General features: G+C 42.6%; 1 long non-coding RNA gene across 1 annotated transcript; it reads right to left on the bottom strand.

The window, feature by feature from the left end:
• Positions 1 to 6221: 6221 nt before the first annotated feature.
• On the bottom strand, positions 6222 to 7769 carry LOC146788854 (uncharacterized). The gene is made up of 4 exons (XR_014969713.1): positions 7643 to 7769; positions 7421 to 7554; positions 7173 to 7305; positions 6222 to 6631 (listed from the first exon to the last, which is right to left on the bottom strand). It is a non-coding gene; the product is annotated as an uncharacterized LOC146788854 (long non-coding RNA).
• Between the last annotated feature and the right edge of the window lie 1887 nt (positions 7770 to 9656).

The raw sequence follows: 9656 nt of genomic DNA on the forward strand, positions 1-9656 counted from the left end.
TTCCTCTATCAACCACATGGTCCTCGTGTTCCACCGCATTTAACATCAACCCAGCACCAACCCAGCCCTCTACAGTGAAGTTGAGCTAGCTACAAAAACAAGTCCTTGGTTGGTAACTTTACTCTTCTGAGAGTTGCATCCATGAAGGGTGTTCTTCTAGCTGCTGGCCACCACTGGCATCACTTAGCAAATCACACTGCCTACCCACATTGTAGGAACTCGTTGAAATCTTACACAGGTTAAAGGTCAACTTCTCCTGCTAGCTACTATAACATGTACACTGAGCTGGTTGTGCTGTCATAGTGTTTAACCTGTTACATACATCTAAAATCCACTAAGTTCAGCCAAAGCTATCAAAGACGATAAACTGATCTTTTAAGCACTTCATGCCAGGTTCATTGCAGAACAGTCCAACATTCCTGGTATCCACCACTGACTCCAAAAGCAATGCCAAGATGCAGTTTCACGGCTTCAACCACACCTGCCAAATAGTAATAGATACCCACAGCCCCCTGGGGTTCTTTAGGGCCACATCAACCACACAGTGGTACAGCCAAGAACTATTAGCCAGTAAACGAGCTGTTAGCTATCAGGAGAAAAGGTTTCAGTGAAACTAGATGAACAAAGACCTGAAAGCCAAAAGGCCCTCTGTATCACCCGCAAGCAGCTCATCACGCAGAAAGGCTGTGACCATAATCGGCCACAAAGACCATAATCGGCTTGGTTTCTGAGACAAGCGAGACATCTTCCAAGTAATTACTCTCTGTGCAAACTCCATGCCTGAGTCTTCACTCATACCCTCCAAGAATAATCTCACAGTAGTCAATGGCTTCTTCAAAGAGAAGTTTCAAGGTCAAGCAGCACATCAACATTACACCCCCCCCCTGGCACCGCCACAGCATCCCTTCCCTGAGCGTACACAAGAGGGCTACCTTCAACCCCCTCTACATTGACAATCCGGTATGACTCCTCCAATCCTTGAAGGTCACCTCGTACAAAAACAAACTCATCCTGTCATCTATAGGGAAGGAAATCTCAGATAACTCCCTGACACCCAAACTGAATATCAACCCAGGTTTCCTTCCAGCATGTCCTCAAGACAGAACAGATGTTTTACCTCATGGAGTCGTACAACACGGACCCAGATGGCTTCACAAAGCACCATCTAATCACCCAGCTGCCGTTGCTAGGAAAGATCGTGGAGACAGCTGTTGCTGTTCAATTCACAACAAGATCAAAGGTAATGTGCTCCTTTAAGACTACCAGTCACGTGATCAATGACAAACTGAAACTCTATGATAATGGAGACAACTGCCTCCTCAAACCCTCCACATCCTTTCACATCATCAACCACTGAGCCCTGCATCATATCCTCACATCCTGAATGGGCTTTGACGGCGCCATCCTGCACTGGCTTAAGTCACAAATGGAGACTGGAGCCCAGCTGATCTGGATGACATCACCCAGGGGCCTTTCAAGGGGATTCAAGCCCATCTCCATCCCCTACACTTTATCCAAGGAGATCCTGCTCTCATCCGTGATTTTCAACCTGTATATGGACCACTTGTGGATTCTTCTACCAGCTCACAAGGATCTCAGGATCCATCAGTGCATGAAGGGGACACAATTCTGTCTGACAGTTTCATCTGTCTTAGGTGTTGGTTGCTTAAGGATTGCATTTCCAGTATCCAAATCTTGATGTTAAGGGACTACCAAGAACTGAACTCCCCAAGTACAGAGCCTGTACTCATCATCAGCGACTGCAAACAGCAACTGGTACAAGGCCGGGTCTCCCATGTCAATATTCACAGTATCACAACTTAACTCATTGACAGCACAGAGTCCCTGGACTGATGCACTGACAGCAGCTTCCACTTCAGTGCTCATGTTGTACCATGGCAAAGGGCACCTGGACGCAATCAGCCTGGTTTGCAGAAAACAACCTTTCCTACGGAAAGCAAAGATCAGAACTGCTGGTCAGACTGAGGTCTTTTTCTGTCCCGATGGAGGTAACCCTCTGCAATAACCACCTGACCATACTCCATGCAGCAACGTGCCGCATTTTTTTTAAACCATTAGTTTTTTTTGTTTACAACAAAAGTCAAGTATTAGAACTAACATGTTGAAGGTGATGGTATAGATCCATCTAAAACAAGGTATGCATGAAGTTGACATCTAAAACAATAAGACTTAGGTCAGTAAATACTACATAGAAACATTTCTCATCCAAGCAGCTAATGGGGAGGGGGAACCTGCATATATACAACTTTGGGATTATTGAATTTGTTTCCCAGTATAACAAGAGATACCTACAGGTAAAGGACTGTGGTAGGTTACTGCCAATCTACTCCTAGGGAGGGGGTGTTACAGCATGATTACTGGGAGTGCCAATGGGGGGGGGGGGGGGGGGTTGAGTGACGAGGGTTGTGCTGCGAGGGCTCAATGATTCAAGAGGGCCTGTCGTCACTAGAAAAAAGGACCTTGTGCTCCAGCACCAGCTCATCTCAGAGGGCTGATATTGGGGTACGTCCAAAGTCTCGCTTTTACTCACATTGCGAAGAGCTGTTCTCAGCAAGCGCCAGTGTTATAATTCAGTATGCCAAGACAATATCGAGGGAAGACTTCCATTGTCTGGTGATTGCTCTCTTAGTAAGCAAGATAGCCAGGTTGGGTTGTGGGTGTAGTGTCGTTTGAGTTTGTAATGACGGAACCACTGTGGATCCTGATGGACTCCACAGAACTGTGACGTAAGCATTAGAGCGTCGTGAAGTGAATGCAGGTTGAGAAAATTGAGTTCGCGGTTACACACAGAAGAATAAAGACGTGTTATACTAAGCTCCATGTGTGGCCCAGTCATTGGCGGGTATCCGGCCTGGGGAGGAGGACACCTACAGGAGATACATTCCTCCAGGGTAGCACCAGGACTGTGCATTACCGCTCAGTCTGTTACCTCAGTAAGCGCAGTCAATACCTGGAAAAAAGGGCTTGTAACACTGCACAACTCCGTAGCATATGTGTTAGGTCTGCTGGTGTAGCATGGCTTCTAGGCCACTGAGTGGAAAGATTTGTGAAGCTTCAGTGGTATCAGGTTGGACCTGTGCACAACACTGAATTGGATATGTTTAAAGCGGGCATGGGAGGGGCTCCTCAGCAGAGCTTGCACCTGCCAATAAGACTTGTAATACGGTTTCCAAGAACTGTTTGAGGGTAGCAGTGTCACTCCTGCATGTCCCCACACAACCCTGTGGAGCCATGTGTTATGTTATGTGAATCTATAGAGTGCGGCTGAGTACCCGTGGGGGTATCCAGGTGCTAGTGTCATCGATCTCTTCCCATGGCCTATCATGTGGAGGGTTTGTAGTACAGCATGTGTGGAGGGTTGCGTATGTGTCGCTGTCCAAGATATCGGTAAGAAGTGACAGATCCTTCCATATGTGAGGAAGTCACCCCCACAAACCAGACTGTTCCACCAAAGTCTAGAAATCAGCTAGGGTTCCTTCTTCAAACATGTTGCTCACTGTGTTCACTCGCGAGCCTAAACAATACCGCCTCGCCAGAGGAGGCCTAGCAGTGGACCTGCCGGTGCAAAGGGAGGTGCAGGGCAGCAACCTCCCTCATGAAAACTCATCACAAGTTTGACAGGGATAGACAGAGTCAGAGAACTCCTGTTGCTTCTACTACCTCCCTCTGTCACATTGCAGATCTGCTGCAGTGTCTACAAGGCCAGCTCTCTGACACCCCACAGTGCCTGGCTAACAAGGTTCAGATCTCTGGTGCAGGGCGTACAACTGTAGCCACAGGAATGGCTAAATGTATGCACTCCCCCCCAAAGCAAAGGAGCTACAGACCGTCCCATGCACCCTGAGCCCTGACCTGCTGCAGGCACAGAAGTGCCCACACAGCCCCTGAGTTAATAGAGCCAAAGAATGGAAATTATATTATTGGATGTCTGGTTTAAGGCAAGTGATTGTGCACTTTTAGTAACTGTTTCCTCTGTACTTTGGAATGAATGGTTTGCTCCGAAACCTTGGGCACAACATTAAAGCTGAGTCGTCACGCGGCTTGGGTGCAATTGCCACTGTTTCTGAATGTAAGCTGGCCTTTTGGCTCCTTCAGAGGTCACATTGTGGCTTGGAAGAGCTCAGTATGTTTGTGCAGAGAGAGCTTGTTGCCAGAGACAGGATGCTTTGGCTCTTCCCTTTGAAGGAGTGTAGACCATACACCAGGACTTAGGAAAATACATCAGTGCTGCTGCAACCTGAAAAAGGGGGGACTTTACCTGCCTGCACCCAGCTGACTAGGCTGAATGCCAAGAGGTCAATGATCCTATCGACTCATTCTCCAAAGCTGTACCGATCCCTCTGAGGATCAGATACAACTCTCTGTGGACGTGGGAGTGGAAGAGGAGAGAGAAAGGAGTCCCTGATAAGAAGCCATTGAATGCTGCCAGGGAAATCTGTTGAGCATCTTCCAGATACTCTTTCTGAGACAGTACCTTGCTTTACTGTAATAAATACAACATCTGTCCATTTCTGAATGCCTTCTTGTACTTCCATGCCGTATATATCTAGATCCAAGAACATATACCTGACAATGGGGAGCATCTCTCGACCCTAACTAACCTCTTCTGCTGAGACGCAACTTCCACCCGATATAAAATAGAATGCTACATTTAATTATTCTAGCCTTTACACAGAACCACTGGAAAACTATATTACATGTTCAAAGTTCTGGTATTTTACCCTCCTCAACAATAACACTCAATAGTTAAAGAATACGATTCCATGTTAAACGTAGGTAGCTGAAAACCCAGTCAAATATTCATAGAATGGGATGTTACTGCTCTACCACCTTACAAGAAGTTGCAAATTCCTTTGAAAACACTATATAGCATTGTTCTGACCAGAATCTGGAAGTTTTAGGCAATCCAAGCAATTACTCCTAAATACTAATGATTCCACCAAAAATTCACGAAAGACTGCTGTTCAGGAACAATCCCACTTCTTGGCAAGCATAGGGCTCTATATCATTGAAGTCTTATACTCTCAAGATGGCGGCCAGGGCTCTATATCAAGGGCTCTATATCACTGAAGTCTTATACTCTCAAAATGGCGGCCAGGGCTTTATATCACTGAAGTCTTATATTCTCAAGATGGCGGCCGGAACTCTATATCACTGAAGTCTTATACTCTCAAGATGGCGGCCAGGTCTCTATATCATTTAAGTCTTATACTCTCAAGATGGCGGCCAGGGCTCTATATCATTTAAGTCTTAAACTCTCAAGATGGTGGCCAGGGCTCTAGGTCATTCAATGCTTACACTTTCAAGATGGTGTCCACTTTTTCGACTCTGCCCGGAACTCGAATGTCATGTGTCTTTGGAGAGTTCAGGACATAAACTTCCAGGAGCCTGCCGGTTACATCAGCCAGGACTTCTGGCATATGTTTCCCTACAGAGGATACCTAGAATGTGCTACTCTAAAGGCAAGTAGTGATGGCATTTCCCAACATCACTTTTGAAATTATATGTTTTTGTCTTGCTCGGGTTATAACATAATGTGTCTTGAAGTACTGGAGACATATTGTTTTTTGTATTAATTAGTATCCTAGTGAACAATATTTTTTTTAATATACTATATCAACCCAGGTTCTCCAAAATGTTGGGTTTACCCTTGTTTATAACACTCTTCCTCTTGTTCTTCAGCAGCAAAAAGTCTACTGATAGGCTGAGAGGTGGACAAGGACTGAACCTTGTGATGTCAGAATATACAACATCACTTTGTAGTGCCAGAGGCACTCCCATATATTGGGACCATGTGATGACCGTTGACTACCATTATTTTAATTGACTTTTGCTGTTTTACTTTACCCTAGCCTGAATGTATGACATAATTTTTCCTGCATGTGCCTTTTTTCTTGAATATTTATTTTGTGTCTCTTTGTAGCTGCAGAAAGGGGAGTGTTCGCTTCTTACAGCCCTGCCAGGAACAGAACGTGTGGGATGTGCATTTGAAAGCATGAGAGAGGGAGAGGTGTGGAATGTACTTCTTGGTGTCGGAGTGCAGTGTTGTTTGCAGTGGTGCTTAAATGTGCATTATGTTATACATTGGGAGATGAAGTGTGTAGTGCTATAGGAAGTGACATTTGACATATACTACTAAGGAAAGGAGCGGAGAAAAATGATGTACTGTAAACAAATAAATGCTGTAATCCAAAAGAAATGGTCCACAAAATATTGTCCATTTCGGAAATTTTTATTTTTATATTTCTTATATGATTCCTCCCTGCTTATTACTCGATTTCTCCTTATTATTCAATTGTTCGGTAGTATTCCAACAAGCTAATACATTGGTTTGTACCTAAACCGTCTCATGCATAACTTTTACATAAATTCAGAAATAGCGTTCAATCAATTTTCATCAATTCAAACACAAAACAAAAGGAAAAATTATTACACAAGTTTCAATCTATTCTGTAGAGCACATATTGCTCGCAGTACATAGTCTGACATTGAATCACTTCCAAACACAAAGAATATCGTATTTGTTCGAACAAATCCGTTGAGTAAATATTGCTCATAATACACAGCCACACAGCCAACGCGTTTCGTCCTATCTAGGACATCATCAGGGCTGTAGAAAAAAAGGAAAAAAGAAAAAGAACATCATATCACTGTAAAGTATTAAGTGTGTCATCCTTCTGACCTAACCATACAAGGAAGGATATATCCCTGAATTCACATATATAACTATTTAACAACAACATCTTATTAATTACAATTTAGAAATTTCCATTTATGATAAAACAGTGTTAACTTAGTGACATACATTCCTAAATAATTTCAATTCTAGTGGTGATCTGATTGCCCCATACCAAATCCATCACGTACGTTCCCCTCTGCCTCATTTAATGTGTCCCGAATTTCCATTCTTACCGGTATTACTACCCCCAGCTTCCTACTCTTTATAACTTTTTATGATTTGTTTAGTATTTTTTTTTTTTTGTTGCTTGTATATAATAAATCATTTTCTGATTTTTAATTTCAGGAGGATAATGGAGATTCGACTATCTCATAGCTGCTTCATCACTTTATTTCCCCTATATTATATACACCATCTCCCTTAATTTTCTAATCGTATCAGCGTACATATCTACACCCTGTCACTAACATACCTTTTTCCAACTGAGCCGTCACTTTGAATTTTCACAATTTATTTTCCAGATAACTCAGGAAGATGCCAAGAATCATTTAATATATATCTTCTCCATCGTCGCACTTTTTCATTTTCAAACATAAAAATGTAATCTATGAGTGAAAAAATATATTGTCTAAATGCTGACCCTTCCATTAGCTCGACTTTACAACTTCCCTATCTCCAATAATCCCCCACAGTTGCCCTGTCCTTACAATTAATTCTCACCTTAATTTTGATTACATCAATCTTTCCAAATCAGTATTCTCCTTTGCTTCGATACTATTCTTAATCCTCCGTTTCTTTGAACTTGTTATGAATTTTAACATCCCGTTCTATCCTCCTGTATGTCGTAAATTAGCCTGAAAATATAACAAAGAGGCAACCCATTAGTAGTACTCCTACTATCCCTCAGCTAAAAAGGTGAATCGCCCCATTCCAATCACGTACCTAGCAGCAATATTTCTTCGTGACTCCCGCGGCCGGTCCGATAGCCCTGCTCTGTAGCCTGAAACCGCCAAAGCTCCATTTTAAACAATCAAAAACCAATCACTGTTCCAGATTTCAAGACCTCATTACCATATTTCTACAAGTGTTTCCTATCCGGTCCGCTAGTTTAAACCTCCAATCAAATCACGCAATACTCTATTGAATTCCGAGCGTAGTCTCAAACCATTTAGTACGATCCAGCACCAATCATTATTCATGATTTAAAGAACTCATTAGCATAAGGCTTAGACAGCTCCCTATCTGGTCCGCTAGAATAGCCACCAATCAAATCACTACTTCATGTTCTAAACGTAGTCCGGAAACCATCCCATCTACGTGACCTTTCCCCAGCGCATCACCCCATTCACTGGTCTCAATTCTCGATATAAATGCACCAATCACTAGTTCACGTCCTTTGAGGTCCAATTATAACGTTCTTACGATATTGATTCACCAACCCTCTGCTAATTTAACTCCATTCCCAGAAAAAATGTTTGCAATGTTACGCATCCAGTCCACCATAATTGCCAAAAAGTCCCGTTATATCCGTAAAGATCGGAAATGGATGAGCCACTATAGCATTCGCTAGTGTCACCACCAATCCAATCACCTTTTGCTGTGTTATAATCTAAACGTATTCCAATAAACATTCCACCTACATTTGATTTCACCCGAAATCTCCACATTCGCCGGTCACAATACCTAACCCTATGCGCTGATAACTAATTTACCTCATTCGTGATCCAACCAAAACATTATTATGTTGATAACTCTCCAATCCTGCATCAAATTAACTCCGTTTATTGGTAGGGATTATTCGGACTCCTTCATTTCCGTCTTTTACGGATTAAATGGAAGTTGGGGTTAATAATGGTGTAATAGTTGCAAAACATTGTAAATAATGTTTACCGGGAACGGAGTTAATTTGATGCAGGATTGGAAATAAGACCTGGAGAGATACGGGGCCTGATTCACAAAGGTAAACGTAGAGCTGAAGTCTAAGTTTAGGCCTGAAGCTTGACTTTTGATCTAAAGTTTAAATTGATACCTGAAGTCTAAGTTTAGACCTGAATCCTAACTTTCGACCTAAAGCTTAACTTTAGACCTGAAGTCTAACTTTAGACCTGAATCCTAACTTTAGACCTAAAGCTTGACTTTAGACCTAAAGCTTAACTTTAGACCTGCAGTCTAAGCTTAGACCTGAATCCTAACTTTCGACCTAAAGCTTAACTTTAGACCTGAAGTATAAGTTTAGACCTGAATCCTAACTTTCGACCTAAAGTTTAACTTTAGATCTGAAGTGTAACTTTAGAACTAAAGTCTAAACTTAGACTTTAGGTATAAACTTTGAATTCAGGTCTAAATTTAGACTTCTGATATAAAGTGAGACTTCAGGTTTAAAGTTAGAGTTCAGTTCTAAAATTTGAGTGTAGGTCTAAACTTGGACTTTAGGTCAAAACTTAGACTTCAGGTCTAAAGTTAGACTTCAGGTCTAAGTTTACCTTTGTGAATGGGCCCTGTTTGTTTATGTAACGACCATTGTCCATCACATCTGAGGGATCACATGGTCTTGTCTAATTAGTCAATTGCAGTAGGATCAGATATGTGGTCTAATGTAGCCATATGTGAACAACCTAGTTCGATGGTGGACTTCTCTCTACTCCAGAATTTAACCTGCAGTTCTGAAGGTGTGAGTGTGCCTCCTGAGACTAGTGAAGAGTGTGGTTCCAGTATTTAAAACAGAGAAAAAGAACATGGGAAAGTTACAGACTTCTGACTGTGCTCTCACTGTGTCAAACATTTTTCTTAAGTTGAGAGGCATCTGCTAAACCTTGGGGGCGGTCGTAGCACCCCCTTTACTCAAGTGGAATCTCAAAAGTGAATGTCTAGAAGACGCTCACGGCATACAGTGCTCCGCTGAGTGAAAAGGCAATGAAGAAGGCCTCCCAGACACATGTTGGCCATTCACTGACTC

Source organism: Triturus cristatus, chromosome 10 (genome assembly GCF_964204655.1).
Source record: "Triturus cristatus chromosome 10, aTriCri1.1, whole genome shotgun sequence".
Taxonomy (NCBI): domain Eukaryota; kingdom Metazoa; phylum Chordata; class Amphibia; order Caudata; family Salamandridae; genus Triturus; species Triturus cristatus.